Raw genomic sequence first — 22,472 nt, 5'->3', positions numbered from 1 at the left:
CTGTTACAAGTGAAAGCTTCCTAAGTTACCAAGATTTTTATATTTTTTCCTTGTAAATCTTATCAGAGAGCTTTGGAAATAAAACAAAACTTTCAGTAATTTTTTCACGATTCTCTGTACGTTTTTAGTATTCTGTATAGCCAAGGATGCCACATTGTACAATGCTTCCAATTATTTTTAAACTTTATCTTTTAAATTCAATTTTTAAATTATTTTTGTCTATCTTTTTTGTACTCTATCTTGCTTAGAGTATGAAAACACAGGTGGATTTTTCTGATTAGACGTTATCATTTCTGTCACCTTTGTGGCATTTGGCTAATCAACTCAGAAAATATTCCATGATACATCATGTATCGAGCACCAGGCCAGGAGCTATGGAAGAGCCAAAGGGTGGAGTCCACACCCTCATGCAACTCACAAGCTAGCAGGGAAACAAGAAATGTATGCAAAAATGATAGAATATAAAATGCCATAGAGAGATAGAAAGTGATGTTCACACAACACTTTATTGTGTTGGGTGGGTGGATTAAATCATAAAATATTTATGGAAAAGATAATGTTCAGGATAGTCTTTAAAGACAAGACTGGATTTTGACAAGAAAGGCCGGAGGGAAAGCCATAACAAAAGTGCAAGAAAATCAAAGAGAAGGCGTGATTCCTTAACAGTGATGATTTCTATTTTGTAAAACTATGCATAGGTATAGGAAGATAGATCATAAAAGCAAGAGCATCAAATACCAATTTGAAAAGTTGTAATAATTTGAAAGAAAGAGTCCAAAAGTTCAGAGGAGGGGAGTAGCAATTAATTCCATATTGATCCTGTATATGAATATGGGGGATCTTTAAAATAACATTAGAAGTACCCAAGTTTCACACCAGTCATTCTTCAGAATTTATTTTGCAGATAACTATAAGTTAAATGAAAGAGAATTCCTGGTCTCTGAAGAGATAAAGATGAACCTAGAAACCTAGCCCATGCACATTTCCAAGGAAATCTTCAGGCATGCCTCAATCCCCTGCTTTTATCCAATGATCCCTTGCTTGTAAATACTGGAGAGATGGATAGGTGATGAGAAGAAGAAAGGAAGGAAGGAAGGAAGGAAGGCAAGGCAAGGGAAGAACAAAAAGAAAGAAGGAAAGAAGAAAGAAAAAACATATCTTATATGTATGATTTTTAAAGATTTTTCACTCATACTAACTTATTTTATTCTCACAACTTTTTAAGGGAGATAAGAGAGTTAACTCTGAGAGTCATTTAAAAGGGTCTGGGCTGGATGACATGTCTAAATGACATAGTCATTAAATGATAGGATCAAGTCTACATTACAATTTTTTTGCCCATTGCTTTTCCCATTACACCAAACTGCACCTCTGTAATTCTGCAGGTAATATCTGCTTATATTTCCAAATCTATTACTTAATCCCAGACCTTTTCTGTGTATCTGAACAACCAGTTCAATTCACCTGTCACAGGAAACCATAGCAGCCAGTTTGGATTGTTCAGCATCCATTTGGACTTCTCAGTTTGCTCATCAAAAGCTCCTTTTTCCATTTTATTTTCACTTTCATCATATTCTGTTTTGTACTCATTTTGCCCATGTATTAACCTAAAAACCCAAAAGATATTTTCAGATAAATACCTGTTCATGCCCAAGCTAAATGGATTTGGGGAGATGGGCAAAATAAGGGGAAAGACCTCTGGAATCTCCAATCTCCCTTTGTCAAGCTCTGCCTTCCTCACTATGACCAGCCACAAGGGCCTTTGAACATTCCCTCATCGCTCAAGCTCTTGCCATCCCTAAGGTTATTATTCTACCTGTCTCTAGAGGATTCTTCCCTTTCCTGGGCCTGGGAAGCTCCTTTCCTTCCTTCAAGTCTCAGAGTGGCACATCTTTGTCGATTGGACCTTTCCCACCCACCAGTACATGTGGGGAACCTTTTCATGTTGGAGCCACGTTAATTTATCCAGATCAAATAAGGCTGCCTTCAGGAAACTTTAGATACACTTAAAAATCTACATTATTTCGTAAAAATCTAACTAATATGTACTTAATAATTTCAAAAAATGAAACTACTTGTTAATTTTAAAGTCAATGAAACTTTTAATGACTTTACTATGCTTTTGTAGAAAGGTATTTGAATATGTGGTTGCAGCATGGAGGTTCACAGTTTCAGTTGATCCTCTAAATGAATATCAGTCATTTGTGTCCTTAAGGGCGTCTTGATTTGGGTTAGGTAGGAGAATGTAGATCCACAGCAACAAGTAGTTGAAAAGCAGAAAAGCATTTTTTGGGCATGTTGCCAATGGTGTGGGTATTTTATTGCATATTTCCATATTTCAATTGGATTTTTCTTAGCATCAAACAATGACTTTAAAATGTCATTTACTGAGAACTCAATCAATTCCATCTGTAGTTCTTTTGGTCCCTTGATGATATCAACTAGGTGAGGCTGAAGGGCTAATTTGAGTGTGATGTCATGATTTTCAAAGTCAGTGAATCTTTTATTGTATTCTCCAATTAATAGGTCTATAACAGCTGCATATTCTTCAAATGATTTGCATACATCATCCTGCTCACCAGTGATCTTTGCTAATTGGGGAAATGCCCATCTGAAATTTCCTTTTGAAGAAGCATTTTGAAAAAGGCTTGGATCCAAAATGCTTGGATTTTTTTAATCATATATCATATGTAGACGTAGTTTTACCTTGCAAAGAAATATTCAAGTCATTTTGATTTGACATGATATCACACAGAAATGTTGCACTCTCCTAGAAATCTTTTTTCAATAATTTACACTTCTGATTCTATTTGTTCTTCGTAAAATTTAACTATCTGTTCTTGCAGAGATAAAATTTTGCCTAACACCTGTTCCTGCAATAGCCAACACAGTTTAGATTGCTATGGCAAATCCACACTGAATACCTCATTGTTCAACTTTAGCAAGTTACAAAACTGATGATCCTGTGTTGCATTTGCAGAATATAGTTAACAATACTTAAAACTGTTGCAAAGTGTCACTTAAAATACTAGGTTAGCACAGAGCTTTTGCTGATGCAAGGTACAGTGAAAAGAAATGATAGCATCTGGATCTGTTAATACTTTTTGTATCTGTGCTATAAACCCTTCTTGTTTTCCTGTCATGGAAGTTGCATCGTCCATACACACACTCACTAAATTTACCAAATTCAGTCCAACTTCACTATATTTATCTTGAAAGTTGTTGAAGATATCTATTCCCAGTGTTCTGTTCACGAGAGTGCCCAAAGCGAGTAACTTTTTGTAGCAAAGATAAAGCTTCTGTTATGACCCAAATGAAGTGTAAAACTTGTTCATAGTCAGTAGTATCAGTTGATTTATCCAAAGCAATTGAATAATATATATTTTCCTTTTAAAGTATTGCATGAAGTTGTTCTGTTAAGTCAAAGGCTAATTCACACTGCTAATCAGTTATGGTTCTCCTTGAAAGAGGCAGCTGTTTGTATAATACTTTGAAATGTTTTGGGATCTAAGCATCCTACAATTTTAACAGTACATCCCCTTTCACAATTGCTACATCACTGAATGGCTTCTCTTTTTTCCAGAGGATATAAGCTGTTTTATAAGCTACTTTAATTCCAGGCCTTATTCCTGCTTGAAAAAATTATATTTGTTTTTGCTTTCATCATTTAATTTCTGCAATACAATCTTTTGCACCTCTCCCTCTAATTTAAAATATGTGTTATCCTTATGAGCGTAATAATGATGATGAGCATTGAATTTCTTTAATGTTGGGATATTGCAGTATCACAAAGTGAACAAATCATCTTACCTTTGGCAGAAAAAAAATTATATTGCAATTCCCAATATTCATTAAAAAATCTGTTTTCTTCCTTCAGCATTCTCTTGGTCTTCCTTGACATGATGGGCTACTAATCAGATAGAATTTAAAAATGCTGTCCATAATATCTCATCATGGTCTTATTTTATTTATTTTTTTATTTCAGAATTTTGTGGTGGGATTCAATAGTAGAGTGTCTCGCAGGAAGTTCTCAGCTCCCAGACATGGTCTCTGGGCTTCTTGCCTTGGCAGCACAGAAGCAGATATTATGAGAAGGTGAAGAGCTTCCCCAAGGATGACTCCTCCAAGCCTGTCCACCTTACACCTGGAGATCCAGATATAACAGAGATCTAGGTGAATAGAGGCACTTTGGCTAAGAACCTATACTGAGCCTGGGAGAGGCTGGAGGAGCAGGTCCCTGTGAATCAAGTATTTAGGCAGGACAAGATGATCAACATCATCAGGATGACCAAAAGCAAAGGCTAAAAAAGGGTGACCAGTCATTGACATGGCAAGAAACTGCCCCAAGAGACCCACCAAGAGTCTTGTGTAAGGTTGCCTGATTTGTGGCATAGCATCCTGCCCATGTGGCTTTCTCTGTGGCACAAGCTGGGCAAGAAGGCTACCATCACTGCACAGAGATCAACAAGAAGATCTATAAGATCAACCAGGGATACCTTATCAAGGATGGCAGACTGAACAAGAACAATGCCTCTACTGATTATGACCTGTCTGACAAGAGCATCAACCCCATGGGTGGCTTTGTCCATTACAGTGAAGTGAGCAATGACTTTGTCATGTTGAAAGGCTGTGTGGTGGTGGGAACCAAGAAGCAAGTGCTCACCCTCTGCAAGTCCTTGTTGATACAGACCAAACAGCGGGCTCTAGAGAAGACAGACTTTAAGTTCATCAACACCACCTCCAAGTTTGGCCATGGCCACTCCCAGACTGTGGAGGAAAAGAAAGCATTCATGGGACCACTTAAGAAAGATAAAATTGCCAAGGAAGAAGGAGCTTAATGTTAAGAACAGATTGTATGGCTGGTGGGATCTCAATAAAAGTTATTTTCCAGTGAGGGGAAAAAAATACTGTTGAGTTGTGCAACGATTCACAAATTCCACTTTAAACAGAAACACAGTACACCATTTTCAAAAGCTGACAACAGATTGGCATGGTCAACTCCCATAAACTCTCACCAACCAGCCCCATGCATTAGTGCCGCCAGTCAGGCAGGGGAAGTTAGAACCAAATCATGAGCGTAGCTGTTGGTCAATTTAGCCTTTATGGCTGACTAACGTTCTCATTGTGCCAGTCAATCTGGTAGGATTATTTCATTGAAACTTATTTTATTCTTTGGTATTTTAAATATGTTCATTTTAAAATAAAATAAAAATATAAAAGATGATCAAAAATATATTAATAAAAATAAAAGGATTTGTTCTGTAAATTTTGGATTCAGTCAAAAGGCTGCACGTAAGGGCCCAGAAGGTCACAGGTTCCCCACCCCTGCACTAGTGCACAGCAGGGTCCCCTGTTATTCTCCCTATAGCATCTTCTTTTTTCATTATAGAACTTACCACAGTTAGTCAGTGCAGATTTATTTGTAGAGCCACAAGTATAATGCCATCTCTTACCATAGACAGTGGGATTCCAAAGGGAATATCCTCCGTTTTTTGCCACTGTTATGCAACACTCAGCATAATACCTGGGCCCCGTACATGGTAGACGCATGATAAATATATAAGAAAGGAAAGAAGAAAAGGAGGGAGGGAGGGAGAAAAGAAGAACAGTGATGAGAACTAAGGAAAAGGGAAGCTATAACGGAAACAAATGGTAACTTTTAAAAGAAAAGGAAGGATAAGAAGAGAACAAGCAGAAAATATAGGAAAGATAGAGGCAAATAAGAAACTTTTATAAACTGGTGGGAACAAAAATAAAAAGAAAACATAAAATGAAAACAAAACGATCTCCGATGACAGTCTAGCCAATCCAGCATTTTTCCATGAATATCAACTAGAAAACCAGACTGAAACAGGATTATGACTGTCACCAATGAAAAATTGTCATACTGATGTCTCCTTGTAATGAATGCATGTATTGGTTTATGGACACAAACTCCTTGAGTCAGCACCACAAATCTGGCTAATGTTCTTTAGAGCAGCCTAAATTTGCCCTTTAGGGTTCTGATTTAGCTGACAGATGTGTAAAACCCCTTGTAACCAGTTACCTCAGTATTGATTACACATCTGTGGGGCTCATAGCCTCATGTTTTTTTAGCTAAGGTCAGCATTACCTTAAGCCCTATGCCCTGATGTGGAGCTGTCTGTATTACAGGGCATGACATAAATTCAGCTTATGCCTTGGCCACTTCCAACCTTATACTGCTGGTGTTTGTGCAGATGAATATGGAAGACATTGATCTAAAGTTCTCTGCTGGGAAATGAAAGTGTGTCAGTGAATTTGGGGTTAAGGCCAAAGCCTAGTGCCACCCCTCCCTTGTACATAAAGCCAATTCTTGAATCAGTCAGGGGACATTCTTCAGTGAATTTAGGCAACAAATATGAGGCTGTCAATGAAGCCTACCCTGATGGCTTCATTTAAGATTGCAAACTGGCCCTTTTGGCCCACGTTCCTAATCCTCTTTAACTGGCTCTACTTTATTTATTGCACTTAGCACCTCCTACCATATTTTATGTTTTATGCCATTTATTATTTATTTGCTTCTCCTTTCACTAGACTATAAGTGAATGAGGTCAGGAATAGCATCTCTTTTGGGCACTAATGTATTCCAAGCACCTAAAACAGTGCATGTCATGTAATAGACACTTGATTCATATTTTGTTGAGTGATGAATCAACAAATGAATAAATAAATAAAGATCAATATTCTGTATTGTGGGAGGTAAGGAGGCAGTTATAAAGATATAAACATTGGGATATAACAAACATTAATAAATAGAAGTACATTCATTAATAAATGCAAGGGAACCATGAGGAAGGCAGCTTACTATAGCAAGAAGAACACTAGACTTGGAAAATTGGATGAATCTTGGCTCTACCACTTAGCAGTGATATTGCCTCAGACAGGTCACTTAAACACTCTGAGCATCAGATTCTTTGTTAGTATGAATGAATAATAACAGCTTCCTCATGGGATCCTGTGAGGATGAAGTAAGACAACAAATGCATGAGTAACTGGCTAATAATATTTACTCAATAAATGGCTATTAAATGAATAGGCTTTTTCATTTACAAATAAGAAAGGGCAAACAGAGTGCTTAGTTCACTTACCCAAGATCATCCAGTTAATATCAGATTGGGAATCCCTGATTCTTAGCCCAGTGTTGCTAAAAATAGAACATAGTGCCTATCTTGTCCCTTGACTTATTCCTGTGAGCAATTCTGTTCCTCACACATAACAAAAATTTATTATTTGTTCTAGAAAAGGAGCATCATTTCCCTGAAATGCCCTCATTAGGCTCCAAGATGTCTAAGCTCTGTCTCCCTTTAATCGGTTTACTTGTGAAGGAACAATTTGCTTTACGACCTCTTTGCAGAGTCTGAAGGGTTTATGACCATGTGGTGTCAACAAGGAGCTCTAAGATGCTTTCAGTTCCATTTACTAGCTTCATAGTCTTCAAATTGTAGGAGCCTATTTGTTCTGAAAAGACTGGGGTTTGAACATTAAATCTGAGCACCCCTCATGCTTTTAAGTTTACTGTCAAATGGAACAATCACTTCTCATGATCTATTCCATGACCAAACCAGCATTGTCTAAGATAGTATGATCAGTACCAATATAATGTGTTTTTTAAAATAACACATCAATTTGTCCTTTCACAAGGCTTCAAACAGGCTGGGTGGGTTTGGTATGGTTAGCCTCATAATCTTTTTGTTAGTGGAAATAAAGATTTCCAGGGAGCTGAGAAACACATTGGCTCAATCTTGCAAACTTGGAGTATTGAATCTATGATCGTGGAAAGAACATCCTATTTCCTTACTTTCAAATACATAAATTGAGGCAGGTGTCAGTAGGGGATAGAGTAGTTAAAGGTTCACAGACCTCGCATGTATTCATTATGCAACTAGTTAGTGCCACATAAATCCTAAATTATGTAGTAGAATCTGAAAATGATGCTGAGGGCCAGAGAAGAAGATATGATAAAGGCAACTCAAGCAAAATCTCACTCTAGCTGAAGTGCAAAATGGAATGATTGTTGTAGAGATATCACCCTGTTTGGTAAGATGTGAAATAGAGTCAAATACCACTCTCAGCCTCTCAAATGCTACACTCACTCTGGTCTCTGCGGTAATCTGTGAATCTGTTTCCTCCCTCTGATGATCAGTTGGCTTTTGTTGCTGTTGTTCTGTTTTGTTTTGTTTTCTCTTTCATTCTAATTTATCAATAGTTATATGACCTTTTATTTCAAATTCCCAATGTTCGCTGTCCCAACTTTTTGGTGTCTCTATCTCCATAATCCTAAAAAATAAGAGAAGAATCTCAATGGCCTTGTCAGTCTTTGGTTGGTTGAAGTCTGGGGGAGGTGGGGGTCATGTGGGCAATAGGCCTGTAGCACAGGTGGGCTCTGCAGAAATCTGGAGCTTGAACTGATAGACTCCCCCCATGCAAGTGAGAAAAGTGCTTGCTTCTTAATTCTGGAATTTATTCCACTTTCCCCATCACCACTACCTTATTTCAGCTGCAACTGCTGTCATCATTCACCTTTATCACTATATTGCCACTCAACTGGTCTCCTTATATCCACATTCTCCTCTGCTAAATACTTCTCAGCTGCAACCAAAATGATTTCCCTGTGTTACTTTCCTGCTCAAAACTCTAAAATGGCTCCCTGCTTGCTCCACAGAGGGAGACAAAGTCCAAATTTCTCCATGTGCTGCACCAACCTTTATCTAGCCCACTCTCACATCCTCACGCCTCTTTCCTCCTTGCAGTCCCTCCAAACCACCCACGACACCATGGCTCAGACAAACTACCTGTGGTTTCTTAAGCATACCAGACTCCTGGTTGTCTCCAAGACTCGGCATATTCTGTTTCTTCTCCCCGGCATACTGTCCTCCTTTGTTACATCTGTCTAGTTATATTCGCCCTTTAAAATTCAATATAGATGCAAATTTCTCAAAGAAACACTTTTTGGATCTCCCGCATGCTAGGACAGGCATTAGTACATATAGTACATTCCTATTCTAGCACACGTTATACTCTATAGTCACGGGCTATTTACTTTCCTATGTCTGCCACCCCATTAGAATATCAGCACTCAGCAGGCAGATGCTTTGCGAAATTCATTGTATCCTCATCCCAGCACAGAGCCTAGCACATAGTAGGTGCTCAACAAACATTTCTTGACTGAATGGAGGAGAAGAAGAAAGGACTTCAAAGACCTAACCTCCCAGTTTTAGCCTTTTCCTGTCAGATGGTCACTCAGCCAATGCTTGATAACCTTCATCTTCTTTCTACATCATGTTGACAAGGTAAAGCGATCCAAAGAGGTTGCAAAGCATAGTCTCCTTGGCTTTAAAACCCAGACTTTTCAGAAAATATTTCGGCATAACCCATATGCTTTTCCTTAAAATATACTCAGAGTGATTGCAAAACATATCACTTCTCTCCTCTGCTGGTATCCACTCTTAGGCCAGTCCCCAAGCACCAGAGTGATGGAAGGTACTTGGTATTGGCCTGATGACAGGTATTTAGATACACACACTGTCAGAGATATGCCTCTGCGTCCCCAAGTCCCCACTGTCCCTCTAACAAAAACCAGAAAATTAAAGTCCTCAGCTGAGAATGTAACCTTAGCCTCCCAAATAAATTGCACACCAACACACTCCACAAAACTCCCACACAACCTCCACAAGGTCATGTGCTAAAAAAACCCGATCTTATTCAGACCAGGGAAGAAACATAATATCTCAAGGCATTAAAAAAATCATTTTTTTTCTTTGTATCTGCCAAGCAGAGTTGCTAATAGCTTTTTACTATGTTTAACTTCTACCCACCACTTGGAGAACATCTGGTAGAACCCACTTAGAGTTACAAATAGGATCTTCCTACCCTCTACAAGTCCTCAGGTTACCCATCTGGAACATGCCTAACACATTGGAACCTGTCTGTAGGATTGGCGTGTCTCATTAGAAGATTGGCAAGAAGACAAAAAGCTGTTTAGCTTTCAGTTGCCCAGAAACATAACCTGAATAACATGAGTAGACATTTAGTAGTTTATGAAACAAGGTTCTAACCAGCTTTTAAATCTATTGATCTTCTCTCACACGGTTGTGCCCAAGAGTCCCAGAAAAGCAGCCATTTAGCTCGTAGCTCACACCACCTTGTCCCAAGCCCTTGGCCAGTTTTTATATATGACTTTATGGTTACAGCAAGCAGCCCACCAGCAGAAGCAAGTTGTGTGAGTATTTAAATGCTATCCATGCTAAAATCAGATTAAGAATTCTGTTTGCTTTCTAAGTTGACACTTCTCTTTTTTTCCTCTTTTAAAAGTTTGAATTAAATCTCTTTTTTATAATAACCTACACTCTTCTCATTAGGTGACATCTCACTAAATTCTGATAATAGTAGCTTTTTCTGAGATGAACATCTCTCTGACTCAGTGCTTCCCTCTATATCTCAGGATCAGTTTTCACATGAACAAAACACATGCCATAAATGATGATGTGGCAGCTACCTGGCTTGCTTATGCCACCTAGTAAACTTGTCAGGGGCAAAAATAGCAAGAACTTGGACCTCATTTTCCCTAAGAAGACAGTTTTATCCAGGATGAGTGGTCACATATCAGTCTTATCTATTTCTTAGTTTCAATATTCCTAAACTATGACCAGACTTCCACCATGGTGATGAGCCTCTATGAAATGTTAATTTATACCACATCTAAATGGAAAGATACTTACAAGACAAAACAGTAAAAAGAACAGGAAGGAAGGAAGGAAGGAAGGAAGGAAGGAAGGAAGGAAGGAAGGAAGGAAGGAAGGAAGGAAGGAAGGAAGGAAGGAAGGAAGGAAGGAAGGAAGGAAGGGAGGGAAGGAAGGAAAAGAAAGAGAGAGAGAGAGAGAGAGAAAGAAAGAAAGAAAGAAAGAAAGAAAGAAAGAAAGAAAGAAAGAAAGAAAGAAAGAAAGAAAAGAAAGAAAAGAAAGAAAGAGAAAAAGAAAGAAAGAAAGAAAGAAAGAAAGAAAGAAAGAAAGAAAGAAAGAAAGAAAGAAAGAAAGAAAGAAAGAAAGAAAGAAAGAAAGAGAAAGAAAGAAAGAGGGAGGGAGGGAAGGAGGGAGGGAGGAAGGATTTCTTTAAGCACAGAAGAGTACAGCTCCATTTCTCAGGCCTTCCAGCCAGAGTAGTTTTAGGATTACATGGGCATAATAGAATTTGTGTTCAGGTAGCTTGACCACATTCTCCAAGCATCCTTGTATTACTCAGTTCCATCATTTACAATTTTAGCCCTGCCCATAGAATATCACCTTGTTATCAATTTATTCTATTTTATGAATTTGAATCTCAGCAAGCAAATACACTCATATCCCAGTTCCTCCCAAAAAACAAGTATCTAGTTAGCCCAAAATATAATTTTCTACTACACCTTTTAAAAAAGCCTCCACATTCTTCACATAATTCTCACTGCCACTCATTTCTCAACCCTGTACAATCTACCTTGTACTTTCAACACTCCCATGGATTTATTCTCTAAAATAAACCAATAATCTCCTAATGACCATTTTCTAGACCTCTTATTTTAAGCCCCACTGAAGACGCAGCACAGGCAACTATCATTTTATTTTTGAAACACTCCACCATCTTAGCTTCTAAAACTCTGAGGTAAGCTTGCTTTATTTTACCTGACTGCTCTTTCTCCAGTTACTTAAACTTTTTCCTACTCTTGACCCAGAACTGGGTATTATCCAGGGTTCTTTTCTTAGCTCTGGCCTTTCTTCTCTTCTCACAGGAGTAAATTATTATGAGTGGAATAAGTCAAAGAGGTCCTGGATATGACACAAAAAGTACATGTAATAAAAGATTGAAAAGTTGAACTTTATCAAAATTTAAACCTTATGCACATCAAAGGACACCATTAAGAAAATGAAGCAACAAACCATAGACAGGCAGAAAATATTTGCAAATCATATATATAATAAATATTTGTATCCAGAATATATAAAGAATTCTTACAACTCAATAATAAAAAGCAAATAACCCAATTTTAAAATAAGCAAAGCATTTGAGTAGACATTTATCCAAAAAAAGTTATATGGATGGCTAATAAGCACATGAAAAAATATTTAGTATGATTAGTATCAGAGAAATGTGAATTAAAGCATGTTGCATCAGCAACATATTCTATACATTCTACATCAGTTGACCACTCTTGCCTTTTGGTTTCCAGTTGGGTTCAGCCAATGGGAGGTATGCCAGAAGATGTAAGCATGGGAGGAAAGATAGATGCTGAAGTATTTACTCCCCCTGGCTACCTCCCCATGGGGTTTTGTGTTGAGAGAGCACACATTCCTCTAACAATGGCACAGCTCTTGCCGGATGATCCTCTCCTAGGGTTACAGCTACAGCAACTAGTCCTGGTAACTATTTCTTCCACTTGCACTTTCAGTCTTACTTCCCTGTTGCTTCCCAGTAACACTTCATCATTCCATTTTGGTTTTTCTTAATCTTGCCCACAACTATGTAAATGATCCCTACATAAACCTCTCTTCAATCTCCCTGTTTGAGTGGACCATCTGTTTTGGAGAAGTTGGCTACTCATGTAGCCATTCTCCATGGAAGATTTCCATCTCATTTTTTCTTGGCTAGGACAAATCCTTCTGTCTGTGTTCAGGCTTTCTCTAGAATCCCTTCTATTCTATGTGTCAAGAGCACACAGCATGATCTCTTATTGACTTTGTTTTGGAAAAAAATTAAGAAAGGAAAATTTTCATTACCACAAACCTCCCTAGGAGGTAAGAGAGTCCAGAAATTGACCAACTTCTGAAGAGGGAAAGGGAAAAGAAAACAACTTCAATAATGGCTAAAAGTTAGCTCTGCCACACTATTAACTATGCCAGAATTTCTTAACTGGGGTTAATTTTTCTTCCTAGGAGATATTTGGCAATGCTTGGAGACATTTTTGGTTATTATACAGGAGGGATGCTAATGTAATCTAGTGGGTACAAGCCAGGAATGCAGCTAAATGTCTTATAATGCACAGGACAGTCTCTTACTCCAAAGAATTAGCCAACCCAAAATGTTAATAGTGAGGTTGAAACACCTGAATTTTGTGACCTGCATGGCTCTATGAAGAGATTAGTGGTTACAGCTTTAGCTGACTGATTGTTATGTTTGAGCCAAATCCAAATTCCAGGTTGCCATTCAGAACCCTTTAGAGCAGGCATCCACAAACTACAGCCCGTGGGCCACATGCCGGTGTTTTTGCCCATTTGTTTTTTTACTTCAAAAAAAGATATGAGCAGTATGCATAGGAATTTGTTCATAGTTTTTTTAAAACTATAGTCCAGCCCTCCAACGGTCTGAGGGACAGTGAACTGCCCCCCTGTTTAAAAATTTTGAGGACCCCTGCTTTAGAGTATGTCTCTAATTCACCTTGCCAGAAAGAATGTGCCCAACTTTATTCTACAAATTTCAGTTGAATAGAATGTCCTTTTGGTTTCTCCACTCAACCTTACACATAGTTCTATCTATTCCTTCCTAATTTTCCTGCCTTGGACTATTCTGTTTCTATTTGCTGAACTAGTGAACTTCTCTTCTCCATCCTCAGATGTCCAAATCAGGTCAATTCTTCATCACTACTCCAAGCTTCTCATTATTCTGCATTCCTCTCTTTCTGTCATAGGGCAAAGGTCTCCCTCCTCAAAGTCTTCTAGAACTTCCTATGATGTTTATCATCTCTGTCTTATATTATGGTCATTTGACAAATATCAGTTCTCTAATATTAGACCACTAGCTTCTTTTTATAAGTACAATTTATCTTTGCATTATGGTGATGATAATGATAAAAATTAATATTTATTAAACACTTATTCTTGGCCAAATAGCATTCTAAGTACTTTTAATGGATTATTTCATTAAATATATTTATATATCCAGAAATAATATTCCAATAATTAACAATTGTTACAGACACTGAACAACTAGAACAAATGTCAGACATAAGCAACAGTACATCCAAACAGGGTTTGCTAGTGACTATCAGCCCAGGTTGTATATCACTTTATTTCTTCTCTATTCCCTTACATGCAATTGAAGGTCAATGAAAATTTGAATAATAAGTTAATAAATCATTGCAGATATTATTTAACATTAGCAAGAAAATAGATCTTTTTAATCTCTGTTTTCTTAGTAAATAGACCAATGCCAAACATATAAAAAGTGCTTATAAGTATTTGTAGAATAAACAAGGAAAAATGAAAGTGCTTTTAAGCATTGCATATTGCTATATTCGAGACACAACACTAGATATATTTATTGTATTATTTCAATACATACAACAATGCCACCCTGAAGGCATTGTTACCACAGTATTACAGTTGAGGAAATGTAGACACATAAAGGGCAAATACTCACAGTGTTAATATATTGATGGAAAGAGATTCAAACCAGTTATGTGTAATACAACTATTTAGATGTATGTTGCTCATAGGAAAGTCTATGAAGTGGCAGATGATGGCAAGTATTTGTCCATAAGAAGAACAGAGGAATGGTTGGGGACAGTAGCATTCAGGTAGAAAGTTACTCAAAGAAAGTGTAAGGAAGTGATTCAAGTCTTTTAGAACCTTTTGTTTTTTGGTTTTTTTCTTTTTTTAGTCTTTTTCTTTTTTCTGCTAAATAGCTAATGAGTATACACGATAATGATTGTTGTGGCCCCAAGCTACATTTCTAGTGGTAATAAAAAGTCATACATGAAGATAAAATGAGAGATTTAATCCACACAGAGAACAGACTAAGACCTAAAACTTCTAACAAATGAGTGGTGAGAAAAAGTGATGATAAAAATGTCCCTCATAGAATCTTCCAGCACTTCCTGTAGTGTTTTTGTGCTGACCAGAAAATCGCTATGGATGGAACTGAGCAACTTCCACTGCCAGTGATTCGAAGCACACCATGAGCGCACCCAGGGGCTGTGGGTTTAATACTTCAACTTCATGTCCTTCCATACTCTTATTTGAGAGCTTAAGAACATAAAACTTTACAAAATAAAGCGAGCTATCACAAAAGCAGAGCAATTGAGTGCACCTGTGATTAGTTGTTCTACTTGACTATTGTTTTTAAAGATCACAATAATCCTCTTTTTTTTCCACTTGATCCTTTTATGGGTTTTGTATTGTAGGATAGGTGCATATTACATGACATTTAATCAAGCAGTTACTTTTTTGTGTGTCATTAAAGGAAAATCTGGGAATTTGCTTTGTCAGTGACCTTTGACCAACTCTGGTTCACCATAGCTAGGTGTATAGAAAAGTTAAAGATTTTATCTAAGAAGCTAAGAAAAGTAGCTATGGGTGTTCCCGCTCCATTCTTTGCTCCTTGGAGATAGAGCCCTGCTTCCTTTCCCATTGCTAATTGGGCAAATCCCCCCTTCCAATAAATCAAAAATCCAGTTTTGACTATACAGCATATGTGTATGGTGTTTTTCTGGGTGGTACATAGATCTATTTTTTAGCTTGTCTGATCTATACTTTTTCACTTTAGTTTGAGATATTTTTAATTTCAAGGGCACACTCCCAAAGGTGAACCTAGATCGTTGATTTCAGAGTCAGTGGTAATGAAGAGTCCCCTAGATTTCTACAGGTGTCCCTCTGGGAATTTGACATACTTTGCCCCTCTACATCTGCTCCTGGAATGCCTTGGTGTATTAGTCAAGGTTCTCCATAGAAACAGAACCAATAGGATTCTAGAGAACAAGATTTAATATAAGGAATTAACTCATATGATTGTGGAAGCTAAGAAGTCCCACAGTCTGCTATCTGCAAGCTGTAGATCCAGGGGAGCTAGTGGTGTAGTTCAAGTTCAAATACAGAAAAAGAACAAATTTCCAGCTCCAAAACAGTCAGACAGAGAAATTGGATTCTCCTTTATTGCGCCTTTGGTTCTAGTCAGGCCTCCTCCAGTGGATTTGGATGATGCCCACTCCTATTTGGGAGACAATCTGCTTTACCTAGTCTACCAATTCAAATGTTAACCTCATCCAGAAACAACCTCCCAGAACACACCCAGAATAATGTGTAACTGACTCTGTGGGCAGCCCATGTCCCAGGCAAGTTGGCACATAAAATTAACCATCACAATCTGGTAGTTCCTGTCTCTGAAACTCCAGAAAATATAAGAGCTAGAGGAGCATTGATGGAGTCAGAACAATGAGTTTAGAGCAAAGGCTAGAAACTGTGCATTCCTCACAAAGGAGGCCCACAACTCACTAATCTTCATATCTCCAGCACACAGCACTCTTTCTGGCACATAGTCGGCAACCAGTAAATGTTGGATTATGACTTTGTGCTTCGTGAAGTTCAAATGAGCATTTGTTTTTACAATTTTGTGTTAATAAGATAAGAACATCTACAATCACTGCTCTTACCCTGTAGCTTTCCACAAACCAGCATCTGTATCAAACGGGATGAAATTCTCTATGGAATTCTACACAGAAAGAGAGCCAGATACCAGCAATCTAACATTCATATTTCTAATATTTAGATTTAGATTTAGATTATTTAGAGCAAAATGTGTTTCACACTGAGCCTTCAACAGATGCCTCCCTAAGCTAGACATGATCTCCTTCATTTCCTGCTTGCCAATTTGCTTATTAGTTTAATAGAAAGTCAATGTTGCAGAATTATGAGGTTTTATTTCCTTATTCTCCTCCTTTGGCAGGAAAACTGATCTCTCATTAAGGGTGAATTCAGAAATACAAAAAGACAGCATTTCCACCCAGTTTTCTGAACTCTTACCAATAAATAAAAGAAAATGCAAATGAATACAGAACTGATATCAGGGTGCAAGTTCATATCTATTATGTGTAACTGCTTTTCTGATAATCTCCAAAGGATAATCACATTTGCTGTGTTAATAAATAAACATAGAAATGAGCACTGGGTTTGTCTTGGCTCCAGACTGGCTTTGTTGGCTTGTCAGAGCCAAGTGAATTATCTACAGAAAGCTTTCCATCAACACTGTCTTGAGCACTGAGTCTAAGGAAAAAACCCCAAGGCACTGCAAAAGATAGAGAAGAAATAGAGGCCCAGACTGGACAAGTTAAATCTTCCAAATGCTGCCCCCAGGAACTCCAAACTAGCTGTTGATTCTTTCACAGCCCAAATGAGAAGCCATGTTAATCTAGCCCACAAAGAACAACATTATCAACTATAGGAGTAATATTAGCAAAATATCTTTCCTTAATATAAAAATCATAAAATTTATTGATGGAAAATAATGCAACCTCTACATGTTTGTATATGTGAAGGCACATATATACTTACAAAAATACTCAATGCCTAATTCTACAAATTATCACCATTTGGGGGTAAAATTTCTTTTAACTACAAAATGGAAGCTATCCCATACCCATGAATATTCACCTTTCATTTCCAGTTTTCAAAAATAGTCTATTGAAGAACTATAAGTATTTTCCCAGTTCAGTTCTTCCGCTTGATCTCATATGGCTGCCAGACTTAGAACAGCTGACAAGACAATTAAGCAAAAGGCAGCCAAAAACAAAGAAAATAACAGGGAATTTTAACGACTTGAATACAAAATCAACCCTCTGACTCACCCCGCCTTGCTAAGCTGCCCCTAATGCTTGCTGTAGGCTCAGCAGGATGTTGATTACCTGCACACCAGCCTATCAGCCCCAATGGGAAGCAGCAATACCATAATGGTAACAGAGAAGCTATTGTCAGTGGGCTACTTTAATTTAATTGCTCAGTTAAAAATTGTGAAAAAGAAAACAGAAAAAGTCTTGTATATGACCATCATAAAGAGTAACATTAAACCCAAGGAAACTGGAATTCAACATGATAAACATAACATAGACTGCTAAGCCTAAAGAAATAGCAAGTTCAAAAACTCCAGACATCAAGGGTCTCCTCTGTTCTCTTCTTTCTTCTTGTTAGATGATTTACCCATTCCCAGGGCTTTACGAATCTACATGCAGAGGATTCCCAAGTTTAAATCTCAAGCCTAATTCCCTTCTCCTGTGCTCTACACTTATTATTCCTCTCCTCCCTACCTCTTCTTTACCTCCACTTTTTCTCCACTGAAGAATTATATAAACTGTATTATGAATAAGACATAGATTCAACAACGAATATTTCTGATAAAATAGAATCCTAAGGGACAGTATTCAAAAGATTCAATGAAAATGTTCAATGAAAAGTGATCCAAGTCTTGTGAAGTGCAGGTTGGACAGAACACTGAAAACATGTAAGTGAATAAGGAGAATATCACTATCTCATGGTTTTCAATTTTTAGTATGATTTAGAGGCATTTATTAAGGCACAAATTGCTAGACCCCACCTCTAGAGTTTTTAATTCAGTAGTTCTGGGGTGGTCTGAAATTTTGTATTACTAACAAGTTCCCAGTTGGTACTCCTGATTCTCAAAAGCTCACCTTGAGAATGCCTGTTCTAGTCCTAACTCTGGAAAGTGACTTCAAGTGAAATGAATTGTCTTGACTTCACCTGAACTTATTCTTGCCTATCAGAGACAGCCTACAAAGAGTTTAATCTGTGTCACACTTGTAGCTTCTCAGAACCACAGGAAACTGATGGCCAACAGAATCAACTCCAAACTCAGAAAAGAGGTAAATTAAAAGATGAGGACCCTTGCAAAATAGAAGAATTTGTATCCTTGACCCCAAAGGCAGCATATCAAATTCACAGGGCAGCCTGCTTCAGTCAATTTTAGCAATGAATCTCAGTCCTTATACCCAGGAATCCTCAGTCAACTAACTGGGGTAGATTCATGTATCAGTATTTTTTAAATTTTCCAGGTGGTTTTTACTCCACATCCATGATTGAGAACCATTATAGTCTAGTACCATTTCTGCTAGACTTCTTCCTTTTTGGTCATATAGGTGTATCAAATTAGTTCTATGTATGTTATCAGAAATAAACAGAAAGTCTCAATCTAAGGAAGTGATTCTCAACCCAGAGTGATTTTTGCCCTTTACAAGATATTTGGCAACATCTACATATATTAATATTTTTGACAGTCATGACTCAGAAGTGCTACTGGTGTCTAGTGAGTGGAGTCCAAGGATGCTGCTAAACACAATACAATGCACAAGAGAGTTCCCACAACAAAGAATTATCCAACCCAAAATACATACAGTGCTACGTTGGAGAAACCCTAGTCTAAGCATGGGGCATTGGGTCCTTGTTTCACCTAGAGTTTGTCTTTAACAATATGTAAAAACATCAGCAAATTCTAATAGAAGCAATCCTGGGATTTTTGATTTATGGTAGTAAGGGAGAGAAGAGAAGAAACTGAGATCAACCCAAGTGAAAGTTTGATAGCACACGCAAAGAAATAAAAAGTTTAAAAATATTACCCTTCTCGTGATTCTGCCTGTAACCAAGACCTGAGTGTGCACCGTTAATAAAATTTTTAAATGTTTCACTTAGTTCCTGGTTTTCTTTAATTTTTAAATTTCATTTTTATATTATATTTGATGAAACAACTGTAGTATTTAATGGCAAGTCATATTGCTTATAAAACTGTGTAGTATACTCTCTGGGGAAATTAGAAAAGCTTGACATAGTTTATAAAGGTCAAAATAGTTTACAATCTATTTATGGCATACTGTTTGGGATTAAGAATGTCATTTCTCAATCATTTGGTTAAGTCGGTGTGTAAAGACCTAATATGAAAAGCAGAAGCCTCATTTGGACTTTACTTTATTGATGTTTGTCATTGATTCTTCCATTACTGTTTCTCATCAAGCCGTTCCTGCTAATTACTATGGGCACAAAATCACATTCTACATTTTCTTTCAAGATTGGATTGTTTTTTCCCAAGTGAATAAAGAGGAGAGGGTATATCCAAAGTAATAATGCATTTTATTATCTTTCTGCTTGTTTTTTAATTACCAGTGACACTGGAAGCATTTTGTTATTCCTATAGTTTTTACATCAATAAAATTAAATTAAATGAGGAAATAAAGTCAAGATATGGAATTTATTCAATCTAGAAGCTAATTTCAGACTGACAGTAGGGAAATTGTTGACATCATTGTCACTGAATTATGCTAGGAAGAAAACACTTTCCATGCAAATAATATGGATTGCAATAAATACGAGAATGCAAAGCAGCATGTTCCCTGCATACACATATTCTCTGTTGTCTACTTAAAAAGAAAGAGCCCTGACTATATCGCTACAAAATAACCAGATATTTCCAAAGAGCACATACTTGGGGAACTGCGAGAAGAGAGGAAAGCAAGAGCTAATATTTACTGAGTAGTTGCTATGCACCTACAGAAAACTGCAAGGTACACTTGATATCTGAAATCTCATTTGAGGAAAAGTAATAGTATAGACACTACCAACAAGACAGAAAATAGATCAAAGGAGATCAATTACAAATTTCCAGGTCTTCTTTGGTACTGATACGTCATTGACAAGGCAACATACCTGATCTCTGTAACATCTTTACAGTTCACAAATTCCAAATCACACCCCATCTCATCTAATAATTACCATGTAACAGAACAAGACAGACACTATTATTTCTAATTCTAGGAATAAAGAACTTGACTCACTGATACTGAGCAACAGTCTCAGGATGAACCACCTAGAAAGTGGCAGAACCTGGAGACAGAAAATGTCTTCTTTCTACCACACCACACCACACCACACCACGCTGCCTTTGCAAGCACTGCTCTGGCCTGAATTATTATTGCTATATTGTGCTATATTATGTGTAAAGAATTTGAAAATGATTACAGAAATTGAGCTCTTAATACCTTACAGAGATAGAACCCAAAAAATAACTAGTTATCAAATGTGTTGCTCATTTAAAGAAGCGAGCAGGGATGAGTCATATTTATTCATGCTGGAGCTTGACTTGCCGTGGATCTACCTGAGTGAGGGGAGCTTTTACTCATCTCCTCCACTCCTTCTTTCCCTACATCCTTCCTCTCTTCTTAGGCCCTTGGTTTTTTTCCCTCTTGCCTTATTCTCCCCCATTATCCTATTTTTCTCTTTTCAATATTATGTGGTACGGATGAGAGAACAAATTAGTATAATATTTTTATTTGGAGAGGTGGAAATTTACTAGTGTGAGTCAAGGGTCTTAGAATAGTCATATTCTTAAATGCAGAAATCAACTTCATACAACGTATGCTAAGGAAGCAATGACAACTGGATGTAAAAACAAGTCCCCTGTGTTAGTCTTCGTGGGAGCCGAAAGGCAGCAGGTGTCAATTACTCCCTTGTTACAAAGAGAGGGGCTGGGCAGCTCAAGGCGGACTGACAAAAGGGGTATGGAAGAATCGCTTTTATGACCCTTACCTACAAAATGGGTTAGACAGGCTGTGACCAGAGATGGAGACTGGCAAAAGAATTGATCTGAAGCATGGTGTCAGTGGGTTGTGGCCTTTTCCTTCTCTCTTGCCATAGTGGAGAGAAGGGTGGGCATTAGAGTAACCATTTGGAGAGCTTGAGGATGGCTGTTCAAGCACAGTAGATTGTTTTCTAACTTGCCCTGAAAGAATATTTCTAAGAAAAGGAATAGGGTGAAGGCCAACCAGCCCCTTTTTCTTGCCATCAACCAGGAAACAACTGCATATCAATGTATAATTTCTAATTATGACACTATACTAGATACATTTATTAGTTCATTATTATGAGTCTCTTGTTTGTGACTGGGGTTTTTTTGTTATCTAAGAGTGAAGGGATTATCTATATATATAAACTGCTCTAGATTTCAACTGGTAGCTATTTAAATATTCTTCATTATTCTCTCCTGTTTTTTCTACATTTTCTACATAAATGCTTATTTGTTTTATAAATAGGAGAAATATAAAAAGATTATTCAGAAAAGGACCAGTATGTAAAACTGGAGAAAATATCAAACTGGTAAAAAGATTTTAGTTATATGTTCCACAATTTCTTCTTTTTAAAATCTTTTTATTAGCTTGATTGCTTACATAAATATATAGAACATACACTTATTAAATTTTCTAATTGCATACAGGTAGAGGGATTGCAAACCAAATAACTCCCTCACATCAAATCTATGAGATAATGTTCTTACCAACATTTTGCAGATGAGAAAACAACTGCATTTCAGTGAGCCATGTGTGTTCGAAGTCATATAGCCACTAAGTAACAGAGTCAAAATTCCAAATCCTTTTCACTGACTCGAAGCCTGTTTTAAAGAGGACTCACATATGAGGTGGAAAACAGAACTAGCTGACTTTGAAGACTCTTTCCAAACCTGACATGCTGTTAATCTTTCATTCCATCAAATTAAAAATGAAAACAAGAACAAGCAAACTCATTTCTGAAAGGAAATAAAGCATAGCTGAAAACAAAATGCTAACCTTGCTGTATTTACCTAATGTTTTCAAACAAACCAAACCTAAATTTCTATAGGACAGAAATTGCTAAGACAGTATGTAAATAACAAAGAATAGA

The 22,472-nt window shown here is 37.3% G+C and overlaps 1 pseudogene; it reads left to right on the top strand.

Annotated features, from left to right (window-relative positions):
• The first annotated feature begins 348 nt into the window (after positions 1–348).
• On the top strand, positions 349–4,838 carry LOC105876493 (large ribosomal subunit protein uL3 pseudogene; annotated as a pseudogene).
• Positions 4,839–22,472: the final 17,634 nt, after the last annotated feature.

Source organism: Microcebus murinus, chromosome 11 (assembly GCF_040939455.1).
Source record: "Microcebus murinus isolate Inina chromosome 11, M.murinus_Inina_mat1.0, whole genome shotgun sequence".
Taxonomy (NCBI): Eukaryota; Metazoa; Chordata; class Mammalia; order Primates; family Cheirogaleidae; genus Microcebus; species Microcebus murinus.
This window is presented reverse-complemented; position numbering and strand designations above follow the sequence as displayed.